The sequence below is a fragment of the Opisthocomus hoazin genome, chromosome 18 (genome assembly GCF_030867145.1).
Source record: "Opisthocomus hoazin isolate bOpiHoa1 chromosome 18, bOpiHoa1.hap1, whole genome shotgun sequence".
In the NCBI taxonomy this organism is placed as follows: domain Eukaryota; kingdom Metazoa; phylum Chordata; class Aves; order Opisthocomiformes; family Opisthocomidae; genus Opisthocomus; species Opisthocomus hoazin.
In genome coordinates this window covers 9,337,631-9,362,726 of record NC_134431.1, presented here as the reverse complement: position 1 = coordinate 9,362,726, position 25,096 = coordinate 9,337,631, and the positions used below count along the sequence as shown (strand labels likewise).

Genomic DNA, 25,096 nt, shown 5'->3' with positions numbered 1-25,096 from the left:
GTGGTTTCCATACTGCATATGCACAGGCTCACACAAACTGGCTTCAGTGGCAGTTAAATGCCTAGTGTCTCTTCATCAGGCTACCAAAATAGGGTGGGTTTTTTTTAATTTCTTGAAAAACACACATACTCTTGGCTTTTAAAATTAGATCTTATTATCTTCCTATCCAATAATAATAAAAGGCCCATTAATGAAGTTTCCTGAGTTTTTGGCATAACTAGACTCTCAAATCTGAGTACCAAGATCAGAGACTAAAACCAAAGGAAGTTCCTGAAGAAAGGAAATCAAAAGTTTAAGTTTTCCATGCATAGCATCATAGCTTATATAGAATTTATTTCATTGTAAGGAATAAGTACATCTACTTAATACAAAGGTGACATTTCTAAAACACAGTTTGACCTTGAAATATGGAAATGTTCCAGGCTTAATGCTGTAATTAAAATCTGATTAAGTTTGAGTGTACACAGGTACACTTTGTATGGCTGCAAGAGGTATTCATTTAGTTCAACGCAAATGCTTACCATTCAAAATTTGAAGTGACAGTATATAGTATACCAATAAATCTGAGCATTGTATTAGTTAAAAATAGCCTTTCCCCTATTTTTTCATATACCTTATTGTATTTCATATTCATAGTGACCAGAGCTTAGTAAAGTACCTTCAGCTAAACACAAAAAAAGGCAGAATAGAATCACTCCCAAATTAGGTTAATTTGTCTCTCCATAGTATAGTCAGGTTATCTTGTTATAATGGTTATAACACAAAGCACCTGCTAAAATATACTGCATGAAACTGAAAGCTGTAACATTATTTTGCATGCCACTGGTAGACTCAAATATCAGATTTCAGGAGTGAATTATTTAAAAATTAAGCTAAAATGGAGAAGAAAAAAACCCCAAAGGTTGGTGTCTTTGTTCAATGCTATACAAAACAGAAAAATAGCACCTAGAGAAATATTATAGACAAGAGATTCAGAGTCTCCTCTGAGGCCTACAACAAAAGAGCAAGAGGCAAGCTTCACTACCTGCAACAAGTTAAATTTAAGTTTTCAAATAGTGGTTGAACAGAGGAACCAGTTCCAGACAGCCTATGGAATCTCTGTTCTCAGAGACCTTCAAAACTTGACTGAACACAACCCTGACCAATCAGCTCTAACTTTGTTCGCAGTGTTTGGATCGACGTTAGCATAATTTCTCTGTGATTTTCAGTAAAACATCATCATCAGAGAATTACAGCCTGCAGCTCAATGATAAACTGGTACCATTTAACAATGGACTAAGACAAGAGAGCACTTGACAATTAATCCTACTTTTTAAGATGTATTACCACATTCATTTTGGTACTGATTTAAACGGATGTTTTATTAGTCTCAAGTACTCTTTTTTTGCATACATTCGTCAATACTCCCATCTTTACTGGACACAAAGTATGGATTCCTGACAACAACATTAATTCCTACTATTAAGTTTGTGGGTTTTTTTTTCCCCCCACTTATGAGAAAAAGCAGCATGCTTTTGAATAAGGCTCTCTACGCCCTCTGGAATTTTTTGTCCAAACTTTTATATTCTTTGCAAAGAATTTCCATCGCATAAAAACCTTATGTTTCTAGTTTTTCTAATGCTCCATTAAAGAAGCAATACCTTCACTTTCATTAAAAAGAAATTTTTCAACAAATCTCACACTGAGCTGCCTAAGATTCCTACAACAGGCAGAAAACCAGTTTTGCTCATGAAAGTTTTTATACAAATGGCACTTCTCAAACACTGATGTTTATCTGCAAAACTCTCCAAAATGACACTACCATCATTAGCATAGAAATTCCAAGTAATTTTAGGAAGATTTACAGCCATTCTGGAAGTTAGTACAAGAGGTCAGTGACTGCCAAAAACAGAAGAAGGGATCACATCCTTCCCCGTCAAGTGCAAAAAACATTTGTAATGTTTTGTTTCAGATCCAGTTGCTTCCTTTTTTGTAGATAAATGGTTAAGTAGTTGTGTAGTTTCACCACATTAGGAAGCAATTTTATATATTTTTATACAGTGTACTGGAAAAAATGCCAGGTAGAGCTATTGAATTTTGTTATCCCTGTTTCTTATGTGCGATGAATTTTTAGTTCCCATACAAGTAGACCAGCTGAACTGTATCTTACATTCAATAAAGCCCTGAAGTGAGGAACCATTGTTTGAGCATTTGTCTGCCAATGAGACATCCAAGATGCATCCACCATGATTCAAAAAACTCGTGCTCTCTTTTACAAGACTTTCAGGTCATTCTGCAGTTTAATTCAAAGTTTAACTTGATGCTAAGCTTTCAAGTTAGTATTCAGCCACACCTCTGCACTGGGCGGTTTTTTATTAGCATCTGGTAAGCATATCAAACATGGTAACTAACTGATCGGCTCCAGTCATGCATTTATGTCATACAACTGGAGTATTTCAGCTATACAGGGAAGTTGATTCAGTGTGTTTTCTTGTCAGTAAACACCCACACTGCATTTGTCCAGGTAAGTAATCTTCCAAGTAACCAGTACATCACACTGACACGGAATTCTTAAAAGCAAGGGAAGTTATGTTTATGTACACCTCAGTCAGAATCTTATATTCTTGGGCCTTGTCAAAAGTATTAGGAGAAAAGTTGCTAATGTTGTCTCTAGGCATGGCATAGCTTTAATATTCTCTTTTCAAAGTCCACTAAGCATTTTTAGTGTACCTAACAGTCCACTAAAAGTTGAGAAACCTACAAAACCTTACCTACACTTGAGCTTTCACCAGTAGAAAGCTTACTTTGTTAGATTCTCATACAGATGAAGCCTATAAATAACAGTGTACATACAATAACAGGATAAACACAGCATACCATGGAGGGAACACAAGAAAAGAGCATACAAAACTTCAGTCTGATGTCATTAATTCTGTCTTACAGAACAAAAATGCTGCAGTTTTTTTTTCATTGCAAGTAGATTTATGACAGACAATATGCTTAGACAAGTGTCTCCGTCCAGTCAAGAGCAGAAGTTATTTATCCCTTCTCTCTACCACATATTATTTACTTCACTGTGTCATCTGTCTACAAATCATTGCTTAGGAACTGTAGCATTTTAATAAGCACAGCTATCTGAAACAAGACACAATCTTTTCTGTGCTTTGAAGAGATCATTCTCCAAAGGTTTTCCTTCCACTGTATCATTTTCTTCATTTTGCTTTAACCTTACCTTATTCTAATTAAGCCAGCTCATTTTAATTTTATTTCAGGGCACCTGCTAAACTGCTGAACAAAGAGACTGATCTTACCACAAGAGATTATTCTTAAAGCGGTGCTTCCTTTCTGGAGACCATAATTCCACTGTACTGAATGTCCAGACAAGTTACCACTTTCACTACTCTCCAGCAACAGGCATAGAGCTTGACACATTAATCTATTTGAGTACTCAAGGCTAAATTGGTTACCCCAGAAGTTATGACAAACAAACAAACAAAACCCACCAGCAATTAGCATCATGTCCACTTTGGGCCCAAAACAGCTTTAGCTAAAAAATCCTATTTCATCACCATTGTTTCAAAGAACGGTTCTAAGTATTTACATCACCAGTTACTTCAGAAAGAACAAAACTCTCATATCAGTGATACAGAGACTTAAAAACTCAAGACAGATATATACACAGAAGGATGCAACCACTCCATCCCACAGCTTTTAAGCGCAACATCCTTTAATGCTAATAGGCCTTTGGGAGATACTTGTGCCACTAGATACTATCATACATACTGAGGCCAGGTCATACCATATATTTCCTCAAGTTTAAGGGAGATGGAGGAGAGCAAACTATATGCAATACTAACACAGAAGATAAGAAAATACCTTTATTTTTCTAAGGGAACTAAAATTATTTTCTCCCTTTTCCTAACCCCCTAACTATCAATGTTTTCTCTAGATTAATTGTCATAAATCAAAGTAGTCCTGCACATAAGTCAAACAGAACACTTACCTAGCACAGTGTTCTCTCTCCAACAGAACCTAGTAGGAATGCCTAGAAAGAAAAAGGTAAGCGTATGAATGTGTTTCAGCATACTGTCAAACTTCACAAACTACAGCTCAGGAATTTCCTGGTTTGAAAGGACTGTTTCCCACCAGCTGGATTTCTCTTCTATAAGTTTCTGTTTGAACCCATGAAAATTAATACAGATAAAATATTCTGTGGCAGTCAGTTCTGTAGTGAAGGTCTACACTATGTGAAAGTATCATGTCTTTATTTTTAACTGTGCCATCTGAAAATGAGAAGAATAAATGAAACGACTGAAGAGGAAAACACTCTTCCTGTTGACATCCCATGACACTTCTGGTTATTTTGTATAGATCTGCCTTGTACTCTCAAGGAAAAAAAAAAAAAAAAAAAAAAAAAAAAAAAAAAAACCCCACACCAAAAAAGATGGCAAAAAAGTTCTGGTAAATTCTGTTTCTCATAAAAAAATTTTAGATGTGATCTTAAAGAAAAAATAGAGAAAGATAAAGTCCACTATGCTCTTTTTGATACAGCATAGACCCGAATTACCTATATTCAAAAAGGAGGCATAACATGACTGTATAATGATACGGTATTTTCAAATTTATATTCTTTTTCTTCACTGACAATTCACAACACTCAACTTTTTGAACGCTACCGAGTACTGGTATGTCATTTTGATGGAATAATTAATTCAGGTTTCGTTGTTTGTTTTTTTAAATGAGTGGAAGAAAATTGGGCAAAAATCTATTGGTTATAGCAGGCCTGCTTCTCCCTTAAGTACATCACTAAGCATAAAAACAAAAGCATCACTTGGAATAAGGACAAATCTTCAAAAGCAAGTGCTAGGTATACATACAGCAACTCACTCAGAAGAGAAAGTTCCCTTAAATCACAATCATTTCTTCTTCAATTATCACCCTGGCAGTGACTGTAATTATTACCTGTAGTTACCAAATGTACATTCTTAGAGGACAAGAATGAAAGATCAGAGGCAAGCAAGCCTACTCCCAGAAAAGGAAGCATTGGAAAGGGGCATTTTCTTTAAGAGTTTACCAAATTTGCATGCAATAAGGTCTGCAGAATTGTTTTAGTCAAGATCAGTCTCATGTCTATGAAGTAATTAGCAAACTTGCCAGTTAAGTCAATGAGTAAATTTACAAGAAACAGAATAAAGAAAGATCTACATAAAGCCAAGCTCAAAGAACACTGGAAACTTCCGTAAGGCTGTAGTAACAGAGTCCACATAGTGAAATATCTGATGTGCCACACTGCCTTTTATCCAAAGCTCAAGTAAGCAAAACAAGCTTGTTTTAGGCTTTGACAATAACCACATTTCAGTTATGTCTTCAGCAATACATGTTGTCTTCAAAAAAAAAAAAGTCTTACTAAGGCTTAGAAATCCCATCTCCAAGCTTGAACTTCGCATCAAATCTGTGAAGTAACATTTAGATAAGATATCCAAAATGTACACAAAGCAATCACAGCAGCTTTATTTCACAATACACAGTTTATTTCCATACTTTTAATCAGTGAGAAACTAACTAAACAATACACAATTCACAATACAATCCCTGTAAAAGCTGGAAAAGATATTAAGGTTCACGTCAAGTTCAACTTGCTCTATTTTTAACTTTAGGCAAGTCCCTTCTCATTAGCAGTAACTTAATATTTGAGAAAGTATTAGGAGCAGCTAGGAAGTTAGTATGATATAGAAATTCATATATTTAAAAATAAATTTTTGGCCCAACAAACAATTCAATTAAAGTTACTTAGACCTAGCCAACTAACATAATCTCCCATTGCCACAGTATATCAAATCAAGGCCTACAGATTGCTTTAGAAAGTAGTAATTGCTTGCTATTATTTTTTCATAATCATTGTGTGCTTCATAAGATGCATTCCAAAATTTAAAAAAAAATATATAGAGAAATGCAGTCTTCACATTCTTATAGTTTGACACTAATGGAACAATTCCTGTAGCATACCTTTTTCATAGTGACATTTAGGACACTGCTGTAAGACCTGCTGAAGATACTTTTTACAGCATTTCACAAGATCAAACCAAGCCCAACAATCTCATGATTGACTAGGAAAGAGCAGAGAATTTACACAATAGTGAACTGAAAGACAATGCCTTTGAAAACAAGCCCAATACTGCTGCATTTCAAGGATGCTAACAAATAAGAGAAGAGGCATGAGCATCTGCTTGTCTTTAAAAGATAACAAACTGGTTTTGAGCACTCTGGTATGTGTGAGCACCCATATCACATGATAGATAGCCTTGTCTGGAGGCCAGAACTCTTTCAAGAAGTCTGTGGCATAAGAACTACCTGTTTTTCCTAGAGATAGTGTTAGCACTAGCAAAGACCATGACATGTTTATGTGCATATGGCAGATACTGAAATCTTTCAGATGTCTGCTAGCAAAACAATTAATTAGTGGCCATCTCCATGGTATGTTACTGCATGTAAGCAATACTTTCTCCAAGAGGATTAAACTAAGTTAATTTCTGCATATTCTGACATCAGTAACTTCTGCTTTGTTGTAGTAAATTGTAACTAATACAGAACTTCATATTTCCAAGATGACAGTAATATCTTTGTAGCTAGAGCAATAGAAAACTGTTGTGGTAAACTTCTGCCTGGAGACAGGTTAGTCACATCTGGATATATGGCAGCAAAACCAAGATAAACAAATTATCCCAAGTGCAAAACAACCAAAACATCTTAATTCTAGAAGCTGAATTTTCTGCTTATCTAAAATTATTAAAGCACGTAAGTATTCCTTGTTTTATCTGACTCTTGATCTATGCTTTGTTCTTCTGTTCTTCTGCTTTTTGACAGAGATAAGATCTAGGACTGCAAGCACTGAGTGCATGGAGTGAAGCAGATTCAAGATAATGCCATGCTGGATAACAGTTCTAGCAGGCTTTGTCAAGAAATTCTTCTTGCACTTAAATTGAGTAAAGAACTGCTAAGATAGCTGTCAATGAAGAAATTTAAGTTGATTAGAAACGCAGATAAAGAGCTTTATCCCTCAGGCTTATTCCAGACTTGCTTCAAAAAAGTGCCAGTGGTACAATTTCTCTGGAAAACCAGCCATTTTGGCCAAGCCTACTTAGTGTGTCCTCTCATAAGAGTTAAAGTTTTAATATTAAAAGCTGCTTCATCTGTTTCGCAAAACTTTTGCAGTATTGTTTTATGTAACAAATCTTAATGCAAGTTCCTCCAGCTATAAACTAACTGATGGTGGCCAATCTCTTATTAAGAATTTAAGGAACTGCTTAATTGTGCTCCATGCTGCCTCAGGTTCTTGAAAGTAATACTGAAACGTATGAGGACTTCCTATGCAAGTATACAGAGAAAAGTCAGAGCAGTTTCTGAAATCCCTGGTTCAGAGGTGGAGCCTTTAATTTAGGCATGAATATGCTAAAAATGCTACCTTGATACACTAGGCAAGTTAGAACAAGCCTGTTTTCAGCTATATTCTTTTGTGGTGTTTTGGGGGTGAGGTTTTATTTTTGTTTTAGACTAATCCAGAGCCCCAGCTGTATCCTTGTTTCAACTGATGTAGCTAAAGTCTCTCCAGGGCTGTTAGTTACTTACTTTTTTCCACTGTTGATGCTATGGAGTCAGTGTAACTCTACAAGAGAAACATTCCATTTCATGCACAAGTTTTTTTGTTGGCAGGGTGGGTTTTTCGTTGTTTTTAACAATAACAGTACATTAAAATCTTTTCTAAATGAATCAATCTGTGGTGAAGTGCTTTGCAAACTTTATTTGGGGAGGAAGAAAAGCCTGGAGGATTTGCAAGTTTTTTTATTATTCCAGAAAAAAAACAAGTCTAGACTGGATTGGAATTAGTAAATAGCAAGGATCTGTGACAGAAGAAACTTTCAGGGAAGTGAGCATGACTATAGGAAAGTATCTAACCTTTTGTTCAAAATACTACATTAGAAAGTTGAAACAGCCTTGCTACTGCAAAGAAAAAAAAATTAATTGGCCGAGGCAATTAGTGTAGCTAAACTTGAGTCTACTTTGGCTAGTCAGTACTTGGACTAGAACATGGCCATTGTCTAGGATCTTAGCTCACCTGCTTTTGTTAAAAGGTATCAACTAGCTGCATCCTCAAAAAATAAAACAGCTGTGGAAGTTCAGACTATTTCTCTCATGAACTCTTGGACAGTTCTTAAATAACAATAATATACTGTAAAATACCATGAAAAAAACAGGTGTAAGGCTGACCCACAAGTCTAGCCTGTTCATTTTCAGAAAACCCTCCTGCGTGCACACAAAGTGAAACACAAATCTGATTTTTCTCCTAAGCAGAAAGTAATTATATCTGCTCTACAATGGTTTCTTTTAATGAAATTTGCATCAATATGCCTGTCATAGCTTTGAAGTTACCTTCCACCAGAAGTGTAGACAAGATGCTGCATTCCGCAAGAATTTAGTTTACAACCTGGATAAGCTTGCCATGGAGCTCAGCACAGCCTCGCAGAGCGGTGCAACAAGATAGCCATTCTGAGGTGGCACAGCTAGGGGATTGCACTGACAGCTTTGGGCTGAGAAGCCTGTACCTCAGATTGCAAGCATCTCTCTGGTAACTGGGGATGCAGATACCAGCCCTGTGGCTCAGGTTATCTTTCAGTAAATACTTCCTCATGTGCAATTTCTTTGTTGTCTGTGTCAGACTTTTGTAGACAAGGAAGTGCTTGTATAATGCCACTACTTCATATCATGTGGAAATGACTTGTGTATCATGCCCTGGAAACCTGTTCTGTGGCACAGGTGAAAATTTCTCTTCTCTTGCTATGGCCTCACCCTATAGCAATAGATACACTAGTACTTCCATGCGTTATTGTGTGTTAAATTTTGAACTGACTGCTTACTTTGGAGAGAAAAAAAAAAAAGATACAGACACTTAACATAAATGCCTCTTACAGACCAGCCTTAATAAGGTAAGAGATTTTTCTTAATCCCTTTACCAACTGTTTAAATGTACAACTGTTTTCCACCCTCTTACTGCAGTATAGGCTTGTTTCACTGAGGGTAGACGGAGACTGGATTACTAACACGATGTCCTTAGCTCTTACGTTTTCATTCCCTCCTTAAATGTATGTATATCCTGTTAATCTAGAAATAGCAATACCAGCTCACCTATCATTTCTGTGTAGTACTAGTAGTACTCGAAGGATGCAGCTCCTTGGGTTTTGTGGAAACTAATGTTGAGCCTACTTGTATAAAAATTCCAATCAATCCCAACTCTTAAAGGTCTCACAGACAAGACTTAAGTCTTGGTTACATTTATTTAAAAATGGGCATCTCCAAATCCAGTTTGAGAGAGGGGCACCAAATCTAGACTACGCTATAAAAAGTGACTCCTGCCCCACAGCTCCAGAGGTGATAAGAGAAATGGTTCTGGGGACAGCTCTGTAAAGCATTTCTTAGAACAAGATATACAAATCATGCACTTGGGAAATAACAATATTTCCCAAACCTACAAACTAATCAGAAGTTACAAAATAACAAGTGGGGGAGGAAATCAGCTAATACATGTTTCTGAGAGGAAGCTAGAAGAACGTGGTCTGTTCAGCCTAAAAAGCAAGAGGAGGGATTAAATTGCCATCTGAATACATTAAGTTCTCAAAACAAAAACTTGCCACTTTGTGAAAGAGGTTTGAGATATAGTCAGCCATAATATCAACTGCCGAATCTAATGACTGCTTCTGTTGCTATCATACTACTATCATTAAATGATGCAAGAGGAAAGAGCAAAAGCAAGGTTAAATCCAGAAAGGAAAATCAAACAAAAAGCCACATAAAACATGGTAGCTTTTTACTAGTCAGGTAGCTATCCAAACCAAGAAAACAGCACTTTGTCATTCCAATCAAGTTTTAATCTAGTGGATTCAATTTTATACATGTAGTATAACTGAATCTCATGTAATCTCAGACATAAGATCAACTTCATGAACAACCCCTCCTCAAGCTTTATCTCTGAATCACTGTGCATTAAACTGAAAATACTGCTAAGTGCATTTGCCATTCTCTAACCACATCCACAATGATTTATATGCAAAAATGCATCTGTATGTCTCGCAAAAGCAGCCTTTAAGTATAAGCAACTCTGAATTCTCAATTCAGCATAAAAGTTTTCACCATCTTGTCTAAATTTTCACCAATCTAAGGCAGTCATTTTTGCACCATAAACTTCAGGCTTGGTCACCATTTTCTATTGAAGTTCTTCAGCTTCTACAGGTTCTATTTTTTGTTTTGTTTTGCTTTCAAATAAGACAATTTTTCCATCAATGATACTAGGTTACTTATGATTTACATTTCAACTAGAATCATGGAGGGGTGGATTTTAAGAGTCTTCAAACATCTGACAGACGAACATAATATCTGATGGATGAATATATAGAGTAATTAAAGAGAATCTCCTTTCCCTCAACCCAAAAATAAAGCACTGCTTTGCACCCCTATTGTTGCTTTCTCAAAGCAGAATGATCATTTCCTGAATTGTTTGGTGTAGATATTTTGCTTAAGCAGCAAGCACTCCAGGCTACAACTGATGAGTGACCTTGAGACAGCTCTTAGAAGGCAGTTGCCATAGTAACACCACCACAAATGTGGTACATCCTCAGCTGACACCACCAATCTGGTGCAACAGATCCATCTACCCTGTACTACTGTCTCAATATTTAAGGAGGAAGTTACTAGACTTCTTTTTTTAGAATTATTTCACAAACCTCTTGTGCTGTGGTAGACACTGGGTACTCTGTATGAATAGAACTGACTAAGGCTATACAAGGCCACACAGTGCAAGAGTTAAAGTACCCTAAAATAAGGCACTCCTAAAAGTTGAAACTATTCAGCGTGTTAATCCAGAGAGCAGTCCTTGGTTCAGGAAATGAGTCTAATGAGAAAAAACTTGCAATAGAACATAACTAAGAAAGAAAGTTTGTTGTCTTTTCTCAGATTCTCTGATACAAATAAACATTATGGAGCCCTGCTGTATCCAACTTAATGCAAAATGCACAATGCATTATTTTTGCATCCCAGAATATTCTCAGTCTCACCTGTGCAACCGCACCACCTTGAATAAAGTTTCAAATCAACTTGGCACTAATGAATAGTGTTGCCCTAATGGGTTTTTCTCTACGTAGCATGCTACTAGTTCTTGTGAGCTCTGAAAGAGGAAGAAAAAGGTGAATCATTACTGAAATGTCAATAAAAATGAAACATCTAGAATTGAAGAGCACTAGTTAAGATAAATGTTCAGTAGAACCATTTCTGTTTAAAGACAAAGGATTAACGAACATATTAAGACAATTAACTATAACAATCTAGCAGTCAGATATTAAAATTTACTTTAAAAAGTTTCAAGACCCATCTTTTTCTTACACTCAAACCAGCAGAAAAGGCCAGAACTTAAGTTTCATAGTTTGTTGATGCTCATGAGATTCTATTATAGGCAAAACATTTGTGTATTCTAATTAAAAACTTGAGTTAGGACTGTTCTGCCTCTGATAAAGTCAGCTCACTTCACGGGTTTGCCCTTATCATAAAGGAAAGCGTAAGTTGAACCTCCATACCAGTGGAATCTGTGTGTCAGCTAAGAGTTAATTCCAGTTAGAAGTGAGGTCGTACACTTTAAAACAGGCTTTTGGACACTCCAATCTAAGCAGTCTGGTCCATAATTAATTCAGTCAGTCAAGTACCTGCCCTGAAAGTTGGCCAAGGAGGTCCTGCATCCATAACTGTAACCTAAAGGTAGACAGAAAATGGGAAAAGAGTTCCCAGGCAATACTAAGCAGACATTCAACAGGGCCCTAAATCCAAAAAAATAATCAATTATTTCGGCAACTGTGTGTTATAGTGCAATTACCAATCAAAAGGGTTCAGCTGTGTTGCTTTTGCAGGTCTGGAAACACTGCCACCTTGGCTCAGAGACATACTACTTGATATTGATGATCCTGTCAATTACTGTTATGTGCCACTCTTCCCACTTTCATCGCTTCTGTGAAGTTGTAGGTAAAACAGCTATGCTCTAAATTGACCTGTGTCCTATCAATCTGTGTACAGGCATCGACAGATTCCTTTTTCAAAAGTGGTCATATAAACATTGAATACGTTTCTATTTAGCAATAGTTTCCTACAGTAAACATACTTTTATCAGAGTACAATAATTTGTCTTCAGCTTTGCACCTAGTTGTTTATTTTGACGTAGCTGTACAGGTTAACTTTGGAAACAATCTAGACCTAGACATGAAAGGCACTCTTGGTATAAAATAAGACACAGCTGTATACAAAACTTGTTCTGTACAGTCCTCCCCTCCCCTTTTATTTATGTCTCCATAAAAAAAAAAAAATAGTCTTCAGACAAAAAAAAAGTTTACCGTTGATTTTGCGGAAGCAACAGCTAGAACTTAAATGACAGTTCCACTACTTATTATTAAGCACTGATTCTATAAATGCTGCCAAGTATGTCAGCGCACTCTGCAAGTTCATTTAGAAACAAGTATCACGAGCTATTAAAGATCTTTACTGCTCTTAGTCCTGTTAAAAACCCTTCAACCCTAGACCCAATAGCATTGGGTTGCTGATCTTCCGAGTCTCTACAGAAGCGATCCATTTGATGGATTAATTCTACACCAAAATAGAATTATTACAGTACTTACTCCTTTCAATAGGTTATTCTGCTCAGCAATATGTATATGCACTACACTAGCAACAAATACTAGTTAAATGCTTGCAGATTTCTCAACATTAGTTTTCAGAACAACACTCAGTATCTCTACTTCACCCCTATCAGCTTAAGTGAAGTTAGTTTTCTGATGTAGATACAACAGGTAAGGAACTATCAGTAATATAACATAATTAGTAACTCCACCAACTCTTTCTAATTACAGCCCCTGGGTAGACAAAGGATGCTGAATTTCTCCTACACCCAGGTATCACCTCAGTCTCTTTTCTACAACATATTTGTTTCAGGAACAGTCTTCTAGGAACTCCATCCAGTTTAAAACTTCATAGACTGCAGCTGCTCTAGTCCCGTCCCACCCATTCTCTTCCACTAGTACTGATGTTTGTGCAGCTAGGGGTAAGCTGACAGCCAGCAGTTGTCTGGGTGTTTTTATTTGGTTTTGGGGCTCAGGGTTTTTTGTTGGTGAGAGGAAAGGAATGGACAGTTTTCAGTTAAATCTGTTGCTGATTGTAAGGGCCTCTGTCCCAGAGCAACGGGAGAAGAGGCAACAGAAAGGACACACAATAGCCCTGACTTGGCTTGAGAGCTGTGGAAGTGTACCACACTGCCTCAGAAAGGCAGCATTCCATGGGAATGCGTTTAAAGGGTTCTGGTTTTACATTTTCAATTAATATTGGAAAGAAGTCAGTTCGTTGTGATGTTGCTTGCTTTTTGCAGAATGTACCACCTTCGCCCCCACCCCAGCATTTAAGCAAAAAACCCTCAACTCATTCCATAAAGGATTCTTTAGGCCCTAACCCAAAAGAGCAGAAGTCAACAATAAATATCTGTAGTGACAGAAAGACAAGGCACATTCAAAGTACAGAGTCCTCTAGATCTTGGAGAAAGGTCAGGGAGCCTTTTGGTAAATAAGAACTTCAACAGAAAAGAGCTTCAAGGTAGACAAATGAGGTTGAACCTGTAGATCCTTTCAGTTTGATTTTCACCAATGTATCTGAAGCTACAATAACTTTATAAAACAACCATTAAATAAGTTTTCGAGTTAACTGTTTTACAAAGAATATGATTAGAACAGGATATGTTTCCTAATGTCTTTCTTCCTTTAGTATATCAAAGATACAACAATTAAGATTTCTAGTTTAGCAACATAAAGTCCTTATTGAAAAAACATTAAGACTAGATTTACTATTAGAAACAAAAAAAGATGGATTGTCACCTGGCAGTTATCTAATAATAGTAACAGTTAACACAAACTGTGAAGCAAGAAATTGAAGGCAAGATTAATATTATCAATAGTTGATATCCAGCATGGGAGCGGTTTACACATGTTCTTACAAGTGAGAACTTTTTTTCTTGACAATCCATTTTTGGGGAGCATTTGCTCACCAAGTAGCTTGAAGCTTCAGTCAGAATGAGACTTCTAACTGAAATTCCAGCAATATAAGCATGCCTGGATGTTATTAAAGGAAATAGTGGAAAATTTCACAGGCTGACATCCAGAATGTCTGCGGTTCCTTTTCATATTTCTCTCTTCTTGCAAAGCAGTTATTAGACCAGAACTTTAAAATCTCCTTTTTTTGTGAAGCCTGGAAATTTCCACTGATTTAAAAGATTTTTTAAAAACTCTCTTGAATGTACAGCTAGACCAACCTCACACTTCTGCCTAGACAGAATCTTTAGTTCAAAGCAAAAGTTTTGTCAATACACAGCAGTACTAGGATCGTCAGGAGAGAAGGAAAAAAAACTTGGTCATATACCAAAAGCATTGCTTAGCCAATCTGAAATATTAGCATACTACATATTAATCTCTTGATACAGGTCATTTGAGGTCCAGCTACAGACAGACAAGAGAAGAAAAGCAGTTCAGGATGAAGCTACCTTGTAGCTGTACATTTGAACAGAAAATACAGTGGATGACAACACAAGCTATTCTGTCCCTATCAACTGATAGCTCCCTTGAATTTCCTCAAATCTCCACTCATTTTACATCTCACTGGATCCCACTCGTCATCCCTACTACCTTCTTATGATCTCTAACATAGTCAACATAAGTCTTGCAAGTTTGCTACCACTGGTTCCACACCTCACCTCTGCAAGTCTTGTTCACGAGCTACAAACATGCATCACCAAAAAACTAGGGGCTTCAACAGAAAACCCACAGGTGTAATGCAAAAGTCTTCAAAAGCTACTCCAGCCAGCGCAGATGTTTTCCATTTTCAGTTTTATGTGCACTCATCAAAAGAACTGCCGCCTTCTTAAAGGGGGGTCAAATGGACATTCTATGTTAATAGAAGTGCTGGTTTTGTTCCATTTTAAACAAGAGAATAATTTACAGGTTAAGTACTCTTGCTTTTGTTGCCTTTAGAGCTATCTATGACTAGATAAATACTTTAAATACTGATTAAGAGGGGATTCTATGAATTACTGCCTAAAAATGTTAGTTCCCATTCACAGATTTTAATGGGAAACTAAAACTTTTAAATAAGGAAGCATACATTATTTACAAAGCACGAACAATGCATGTGCCAGCACATGGCACTGAAGTGGTACGCAATCAAATAAGATACCTTTAAAGTGTCTGAATCCATTTGTTCTTTTAGATTTTCTTGTTTAAAAGGCTATGACAAAATTACGCTTAAATGAGAAGTACAGCAGAGTATGACTTAGAGCAAGTATTTTTAAACTTCCTTAAGTAGTTTAGACATAACGATTCTCTCTCATAGCACTTAATAGTTATAAGTGAGCCAAGCAAATGGTATTTTATAATTACTGGTTAAAAGGATTAAAAATCCATGCAACACCTGTCAGCATTACCTGAAGTGCAGTCCTCTAGTAGGCTATATGTTGAGGTCTGTCTGTCAGGCCAGAAACCCCCACTCTGAACATGAAAAGGGCTTCCATAGAAGATAAAACCAAGAGTGCTACAACAAAAGATACTGCTACATCTGCTTCAGTCCATTGCAGCAGCAAAGATGGACAGAGCACAAAAGAAGGTGCAACACAAGCCATAGTTCCCTATTTCCATCTAATCTCTTCAGCAAACCCTTATGGGGGGGAAAAAAGAAGTTGTTATAGGGGAAGAGATCTGAAAAGTCTGTCCAAGTCACTGGCCAAAAAAAAGAAGTTGCAAATTTTTGTTTTAAATCATCTCCTTAAGATGTAAGCTGCTAAGAATGGATAACCATTTTAAAGTCACCATTGTGAATAAGAGGAAGAAATTACATTTTGAACCTTTACTACTACTCCCATAAGCTTCCAAGAAACAATACAGAGCTTCCACATACTGTTTGTGTGTGCATGCACACGTATGTGTACACTCTCAACAGTTGTCTAAACAGTTTTAGAAAAGTTAATCCACGTAGACTACATTAGCTGCTACCCACTCACACACACAGTAGCAAAAAGCATGCAGCACCGAAGTTTCCCTTTTCCTGAGAATCACTAGTGTCCAGAGAACATGATGAAACACCACTTGGGTAGTTGACAAAGCCAGCAATATGAAGATGTTAATACTCTCCACAGGGTGATCAGCAAGGTGTTAGAGTCACAATTTGAGTGCACAAGGAAAAAACAGGGGAATGCTACCTTTGCTTTAGGTTTTAGTTCTTCAGACTTGTGCAGAAAGAACACAAAAACAGTCCTCTAGATTAACTATTCTGAACAAGAAAAAGTTTCCTCAAAATACTGGAGTAAAAAACATGCATTTCACTTTTTTTTTTTTTGGCAAGTAAATTGCTTACACTTCTGCCTCTTGCTTAATCCTCCCATTAAAAGATACAGCAACAGAAGCCACCCAACCCACTCCCTGCTCCATTACCTGTTCTACCACTTGAGGATGTTTCAGTGAAGCAGGGCATTCTGTTATTAGACATAACATAAACACAAAGAAAATAAACTATGTAGAGCAACACAACCAAATTGTTATATTTTATATTCTTAGATGTGCACATATAACACTTCTTCTGGGAAGTCTCTAATAAAATGCAGTTAGAATAATTTCCTCAGATTCATGCTAACTAAGAAAGCATTTGAAAGACATTTATGATTGCCAGGATCATTCATATAAAAGTTTACCAGAAGCTAGTTTATGTACTTTGAGCAAGTTGATTTGTAAGTGATTTTAACAAACAAACTTTTCATGCTCAGTCAGCACTGGAAGTTGGATTTGACTTCACACCATTATATGTATGCAAATGATTCAGCTCATCAATATTTGGCCTATGAGAACTAACAACAAAACATTAAAACTCATACAGCGTAGAAAGGTTCCTTTCTAGACCTACAGCAATAAAAGTCTTAAAAGAACAATAAAAGGTCTAAAAGAAAAGAGTGAACTATTGCTTATGCAAGTCAAAAAGCAGCTCATCTATATACCAGAGATTTTGTCCTCACAAGATATTTAAAGTCACATTTCACTCATTTACATAGGAAGTAAACAGTAAAATAGCACCCTTAGAGCTTACTACTCATTTGCCAATGTAAGGTAGAAATAGCTGCTTAGTCCTCTTATGCTACAACACAACCTTGTGCTCTAGCTAGAGTTCAGAGCAGTTACAGACCCGCTTAAGACTTAGAAAAACAAAAAATCCAGAGGCTTTCAGAGGAGCAAAATGGAAAAAAAAAAGCGTACATCACTACTGCAAGCTTCCATCACTTAGTCATTCTTTGGCATAGTGAAACATCAGAAACACTTCAGCTATTTTTCACACTTAGTTCCTGAGATTACGCTCTTGTTAAGTTTTTAATGAAAAGTCTCCAAAACAGCGCATAAGAGAACTACAACAGTAGTTTTGCAGTGGCTGGTGCTAGCAAGCCAGTTTTGTGTTGTCCTTGTGAAACAAGTGTATGTATTTACGTACTCACTTTGTGCAGTTCAGAAAAGCATGGGATAAGAAACAGTCTGCTTTATTTTACCATGCAGCCCATTGTGAACAGATTTCAATGTTGCATCATCTGGTAGACTGGCAACATTATCAGCAAGTTATAGCCTTTAAAAAAAAATATATATATACATACACTAATTCTCAAGTCTGTCACAACAGTTATGAAAGTTCAGGTTTCTAGAAAAACAAGAGTTTAAAACCTCCATATTGGTTTTAAAAGAATCAATAATTGAGAGGGGTGGGTTGTTTGTTTTTTAAATCTCCACCAACTCCTCCTTAGTGGCTTGATGTCTTATGGCTTAGTATTATGAAAGCCTAGAAGGGACAGCACAGTTTGTATTTTAATGCATTACCCAAAGCATTGAGTTAAAGTTATGATACAGCCAACATATAGTTTTCATTGTGAAGAAAAGCTGCTAACAACCACTTTAAAAAATCTCCCATTAAGCATTACGATAGATCCTTTGAGTTGATGCTCTTACACTCCCTCTTCATGAGGTAAAGATGACAAGCATTTGATACTATTTAAATTGTTTATAAAAGCATACCATATGATCTGGAATAAAGAGATATTTTTCCTTTAAAATTCAAAATTACATGTTAATGAGTATAGAGAAGGAAGGACATTTAGCACATCTAGGGTCATATAAAGGTGATCTCCTCTTACCCCCAAGAAAACACTAATTTAATGCAGCATCACATGATACCTTCACAACTATACCTGCAGTTTGGTTCAGTAACAGGAAGAGAGACACTTCCCTAGACACAGTATGGTGACACTGAAGTCTTGGCTAGCTTGTGATCAGCTACAAAGATAAATGGGTGTTCTAAGACACTTGGAAGGAGTGCAATATATGAATTAACAGTTTTGCAGTTGCCTTAAAAAAAAAAGTACGGCATTACATTTCTGTTGCACACATGAGCCAAACACTGGCACTGAAAAGAAACACTAAACATTAAATGAACTGGGTAAGCTTTCAAGGAAGTCTTTGACAATGGTTTTGAACACACAGGCTGATATGCTTTATTCTACACTGGTACACTGAAAGTGGCAGGCAAACACCTAATCTGCCAGTTGTTTTCTTCAAAGACAACTGGCAAATACTCTTTTAGACAATAGATTTTGGCTAGCTTGTTCCTAGTCTCGGCGATTTCCCTAAGAATCATTTTTTTCTTCTTTCCCACATTCACTAACTGCTCTTTTCTAATTATAGTAAAACCCAGGTTGAAGACGACACTAGAAAGGATTTCCATTAGAAACAATCCAAAAACTAACTGTATTTGTTGAAAGGAACACAGTCCATTCTTAATTCTTTGACATTTGTAGTGTTGTTCAAAAACATGTTTGTACGGCCTAATGATAAAATACTCCAGAAATTTCATTTGTACCATCTGTGTTTGCTGAGAGAAAGCTACTGGAATCATAAGAGAGAGACAAGGTATCCCATTCTACTCCACCTCACCTAAAAGTTCATGAGAAAAAGCACACATGTAGCCCTGTGGAGATGCTAGACAAACAAAGCAAATCCCAAAGAGCAAATTTGATCAATATATTAAATCGCCTTACAGTCTCTGAGACCAGGGAGGTAAAAGGTACTTCTGCCTTTTCATTCTGCCCTATTCCACTTAGTCCCCCTTTTACAACTGCCAAGGCGAAAAAAGAAAAGAAAGTGTTACGCAACAACTACCCAAGAGAAACGCATTACATTAATAACATTTTTAGCCATGCAACCTGTTTCGATGTTGCCTTTGAAAAAGTAGACAACTCATTTTCTTAATTGCATGCACTAGAGAATGGAAGGAGGAAAAATAAATCTTCGTAACTCAGAAGTCATATGCAAAATATTCCACGCAACAATATATACACAGATACACACCCCTACCTTGAAAACGTGCCACTAAAAGGCCTTCTGGGTATACCTGTGATACTAGATTATCTCATTCCATGGCTCTGACACATCTTGACATACATGGAAGTGTGGAAACAGTAAAGGGTTCAGGTTTTGTGACAAAATCTCATACAGAGCCAAGGCTAATGCAGGTGCTAGTCATTATGGCTAACAGTATAACAGTGGTATTGTTCTGCAGCCCTCCTCCCCCATTTTCAGGTGCACCTGATAAATCAGGACAAAACTGCCAGGTAGTTTAGCCACATGTGTAACAACTTTGATGAAAAATTGCTTGCACTGACCTAGCAATTACAACATTTTCTGGAGAACTTCTACAGTGTTTTCAGCTTTCTAGAACAATCTTGCCCATAAAATGCAGTTATGATGGTTTTAGACTTCAAGTTATGACACTACCCATGTTTGTAATCTTCAAAAAAACAACATAACTTGATGGTAAGAAAGCTTTTAAAATAAAATTTCCAACAGGGCAATGATCCATAACCTAACAAAGAAGGTTTGACAAACAGTTTAACTGCACCTGACCTGAACTGGCTCACATTTAACAGTGAAGGTTAACAAGGGGGACTGGGGGTGACCAAAACCCCTCCCCACACACGAAGCACACAAAGTCAGGAAATACTTAAAGGTAGATAGATACCTGTAGAGCTGGCCTTATCACCTCCTCCTAGTACACTGCAAAAGCAGTCACAACCTCAGAAGCAAGCAGCTTACACCATATCCTGAGCTTACCATCAGCAGTAACAAGCCCGACTTTCCAGGGTATAAGCAAAATGAGCAGTTAAACCAATGGTGGCCCCCTTGCCCTCTTCTCCCTCTCATTTAAATAGCATTCTGTCTTCAGCAACTGCCTTTTTTCTTACCTCTGTACAGTGTTAGAAATAGGGCTGGCTCTAGACAGCCCGAAAGAAAAATGTGTATCTACATGTAAAAGCATACCACCTCACCAACAGTAATTCCACACACTGCACACGAAAGAATAAAAATCCCTCATGAGGTTGAGTTTGGAGGCAAGTTAATTTAGTTCCGCTTCAAAGACAATCATCTTGTTGATAACTGTCAACTAAAAATAAAAGTCACCAATTAAATTAAAAGCATTATTAAAGTAATAGGGTGTATCTGAAGTCTACCTCCCATTTACAAGGGGTAAAAAGTGATTTGATGTACCTTCTCTTAACTAAATTCAGCATAAAAAAGTCAGAGTGGAAATGTATTCCACAGCAGATTTAAATCAGTAGCAGTTAAATTCTTTCACAATTGCCTCTTCCCTAATACACTTTTAGAAACATCAATAGATCTAGCCAGAGAAAAAAGCACACAGGCATGCTGCCCCAGCATTCAGGTTTAGGTATTCTTCACCACCCTCTCATATCCTTGGCATAAAGAATACTATTCCTCCCCTCCCCCTCCCCTCCATTTTTTAGTATAAAAACAAGTCAGAAGAATATTTAAGATATTTCTAAATACTCATAATCAAAAAGCTTCCATGAACATAATGCAGAACATCCTATATCATACAGTCATTCAAGATCACCTCTTCAAGGGAGGCTCATTTAAATGCAGGAGTTGAAGCAACCTCCAGTGTCAGATTGTAGTGTCCAATATCATTTTACATGCTGCCAATGGCTTGATTTTGCAGACAAATATAACCAAGACACCCTTTCTTTCTCAGGGTTCTTTAAAAAAAACAAAACAAAACATCCTTTTCTATGCAACTGTAATATAGAAATTAATATTGAAGCTTTTGGCTGTGATTTCTTGTCTACTATTAATAAAAAAGGCCATGATCAAAAGATAACATTCTACTGTAAAACAGATTTCACCTTCCTTCCTACTCTGCATTTTGTCTCAACTATACATTAGTCTCAGTGATACTATGCAAAAAATTAATAAGCAGACAATGAAAACTTCCTAGTTAATAAATCCAAAGCCAGGATGAATAGGGGTTTCAAGTGAAGAATTTTAAAAAACAAAACAAACAAGAAAACAAAAAAAACCACCACAAACCCCATACAACTCACATGCCAAATACAAGCAGATTAGAAACAGCACGCTGTCATCAGGAAAAGTACGTAAAGTGAGGATGAATATCTGGTTTATTCTGTCTGCTGTCACTTCCCCTATCCCCCGACCTCTAGCTACATTTCACACCAGCAAATCCATTGGTATTAATAAAATAATTTTAAAAAATAGTGATAGTAACAGAGCTGAATGAAATTCTGAAAAACAGTCAATTAAACAGCCCGTTACAATAACGGTTAACAGCAAATACAATTACTGTATGTTATCATGCACAGTCTAGTTATAACACAAAAACAAAAATTCTCACAAAAAACCCAACCCACAATTTTGTCCGTTTCCTCTAATTCCAAATCTTATGCTAGGGCTTTCACTCAGATACTACTTGTTACTATGAAGCTATCTTGCATTTATATTTAGACCACACGTATCTTTGTCTCAGGTGTAGCTGCTCATTATGAGTCAGAAATATTTAAAAAAATAAATATTTCTTTCTACAGTAGTGATGATAGATTTTTTTTAAGCTTAAGTGTTCATTTTAACTGTATTATAGATATTACATAGCTAGACATTACTGTCTCTCACACTTCCAGATTTGATTAATTTTGTCTATTCCAGATAGAATCTAATATAATATTTTGTGTTAACTTTTAGATAGAAGATTTAAAGGCAGAATCAGATTTTTTTTCTTAATAGGTTAAAGAGGAAGGAGATACTGCCTGAATAAGCGACTGATTTAAAACTACATTCACTGGATGAGCTGACAAAGTGGGAAGCTTCTCTTTTAAAAGAAAACCTGACTGTGCTTAAGAGTAAGAGCAGAAACCACAAACAGAACCAACTTTAGAAGCAAACAAAGAGGACTCTGGGAATCATCTCAACCTCAGACAACATCCCCACCCATATTCACCCCATTTATATCCCAGAATCATTAACACCTACAGTGGTAGGTGACCTGAAGTGAAAAAAAAAAAAATTCTCATCTCCATCCCTCAACAACACAGTTTCATTGCAGCTACAAGGCAGAAATAGATAAGAGGCATGGAAATCAATCGTTTATTTGCTGTATTTCCCATCCCTTTCCTTACTACTAGAGACAGGGAGACAAGTCACCTCTGAAACTTACCGAGGCTACAGGATGATCAGGAGAATGCAGATAGTGAGGTCTTCGGAACCGCCTCAGCATCAGATAAGCCCAGCTGGATGGCAGGTGGGGCCATTCTCGCCCAGGTATTTCACCCCCCCACCCCCTCTACTCAGGCTGAGGAACAGGGGATCAGACGATCCTCAGCACAAATCCATCGCGAGCTCAGCTCTCTCACTGTTACACGAGGAACCTCCACCCAAACTCTCCCTACTCAGATACGCATCACATAGCGATAAGGGAAGCCTTCAGCTCCACACACTGGTCCCCCGCCACTGCCTCAGGAATGCCCCCTTCTAACTACGCTCAGTGCTAAAGTTACAATGGTTAGAAAGGGGTAAAGGCATTTATACGCTGCCCCGGGAACCCCCTCATCCCCAGCCCTGGAATTACTCCTCACACACAACCCGTCCACGCTCCCCTCCCTCCAGCCCTCAGGGAGACACATCCATACTGGGGAGGGGGGCGAGAGGGAGAGAAGAGAGCCGCCCCTCAGGGCCAGCCCCAAGCTGCTCCCTTCCCCGGTAAGGGGCAGCCCTCTCTCCCCCATCCCAGTCCCACCCCAGCGCCAGAAGCAGGGGAACAAGAACTAGAACTCTCCTCCCTCCACTCGTTACTCCCTCCCTCCAAACCCCACTCACCTGGGAAAGGAGCCAAAGCTCGGCTACGTCTCTTTCTCCCCGTCTCCCCCACACTCAGCCTCTCGCCGCCATTTTCCTCGCTGCCTGGATTTAAATAGGAACCAGCCTCCCCGAGACGAGCCACCAGGCGGCGCGAGGCATTGTGGGGCCTGTAGTACGGCCCCGCGCGGGCCCTCATGGGACCCGCCCCCATCCGCGCGGGGCATCACGGTGCTTGTAGTACCCGTTTGGGCCCGACCTTTCCCTGCACCACCGCTCCCGGCGGCCCCTGCGGCCGCCGGCCGTTTTCCCCCGGCGCTGCCCGGTGGGTGCTCGGCGGGGTGGGTGCCGGTGTCCAGCGCTGGCCCCAGGAGGGCAGTCCCAAACCGGGCCGAGGAAGCGGTCCCAGGGGAAGCTCCCCGTGCCAGGCCCCGCCGCAGCGGGCCCGTCAGCTGGACGCGGGGCTGGCACTCGCCGTGCCTTGTGTCAGGCGCTGCAGCTGTGACGGCCCGCGGAGAGTCACGGCAGAATCACAGAATAATTAGGGGCTGGCAGTCCGGTGTTTAACCGAGAGCGGGTGATGGGCTCAGAGGAGGAGAAGGCAGTAAGGTACCAGCCCTGCACACAGCGCGCAATCACAGCACTGAGGGGACAGCTGCAGCTAAATAACGTTTCTGGAGTATTTGCTCTGCCGAGCACCATTATTTCTATTTCAGTAAAGAAAAAAACAGCCTATGGAAGTGAACATTTTGTTAAACACGTTGGGACAAGTGTCAAAAAGCACATACATAGTTTCAGTTACTCTCTACTTCAGGTACCTGTCAAAGATGGTTTTCAAACTAACTCATAGCACCAGTTCATCTGCCATCTGTAAAAAGGCCGAGGATACGCGGGGCAGGAGGCCGGCAGAATACAGCCTTCCTGGGCCACAGTTTCCTTGCATAAACACCACTTTCATAAGCTTTTTTAGAACAACTGTTTGAAACTTTGCAGACTAAAATGGGGTGTGTGGAGAACACTATACCTCAGCTTTAGGTACTCATAAAGCAGCCATATGAAAATTCTCTCTTTATTTTGCAAATTTATAAAGTGCAAAATAATGAAAAAGGACGCACTCAAGTCCTGCCAAGCCATTCATACGGAGCTCGTTATAGGACCACAGCCACAATTAGTATTCAGGATAGACAGACAAGTCAAGCCATTAAGTACACCTTCCAGTAATTCCCAAATTAAAAAAAAAAAAAAAAGTTTAACTAGCATTAGGCACCTATGAGCAAGTTAATGGTACAAATATGAGCCTCCAGCTACCTCTGAAACGAACATTAAAAACCAAAAAAATCCAGAGATAAATGAAATTCAAATCAGTCAAGTTCTGGAAACACAAGCTCCACCTTAGATTTTTACCTTGCAGTTACACTACTCGAGAACTTACCAATTATAAATGTCTGTTTGTACTTATGATCTCGGATTTAACCAGTAGAGACAGATTTCCTGTCATGTCGTCACAACAGAAAAGAGTTCATGTTTTTAGGGTACCTTAGAGGAAAAAGGTCCTGTTGCATTTCCTGAAAGTATGAGGTCTGCTGTTTAACAATTGCAATTCTTCCATTCCAGGTAATTTTTTTTTCTGCAGGTTGTTCTCTTCTTCCACTATGAATTATAACAAAGAAAAACCAAAGGAGGTATGCAGGGAGGAATCGGTTAATGAGAAGCAGTGGTAACACTGGAGTTTGGTTATGTTGGGGGTGTGTTTGTTTTGTTTTTGTTTAGGTTTTTTGTTGTTGTTGTTTAATCTGGGCAAAATGCATGCTATT

At 38.1% G+C, this 25,096-nt stretch overlaps 1 protein-coding gene across 4 annotated transcripts in view; it reads right to left on the bottom strand.

Annotated features, from left to right (window-relative positions):
• NCOA3 (nuclear receptor coactivator 3) overlaps positions 1–23,402 on the bottom strand; it is an 84,864-nt gene extending 61,462 nt beyond the window's left edge. For all 4 annotated transcript variants that reach the window (XR_012765821.1, XM_075438974.1, XM_075438976.1 and 1 more), the window contains exons 1-2: positions 23,304–23,402; positions 3,983–4,024 (exon numbers count right to left, since the gene is read on the bottom strand). The gene's annotated coding sequence lies outside the window, so the exon portion shown is untranslated. The remainder of the gene's footprint in view (positions 1–3,982; positions 4,025–23,303) is intronic.
• Between the last annotated feature and the right edge of the window lie 1,694 nt (positions 23,403–25,096).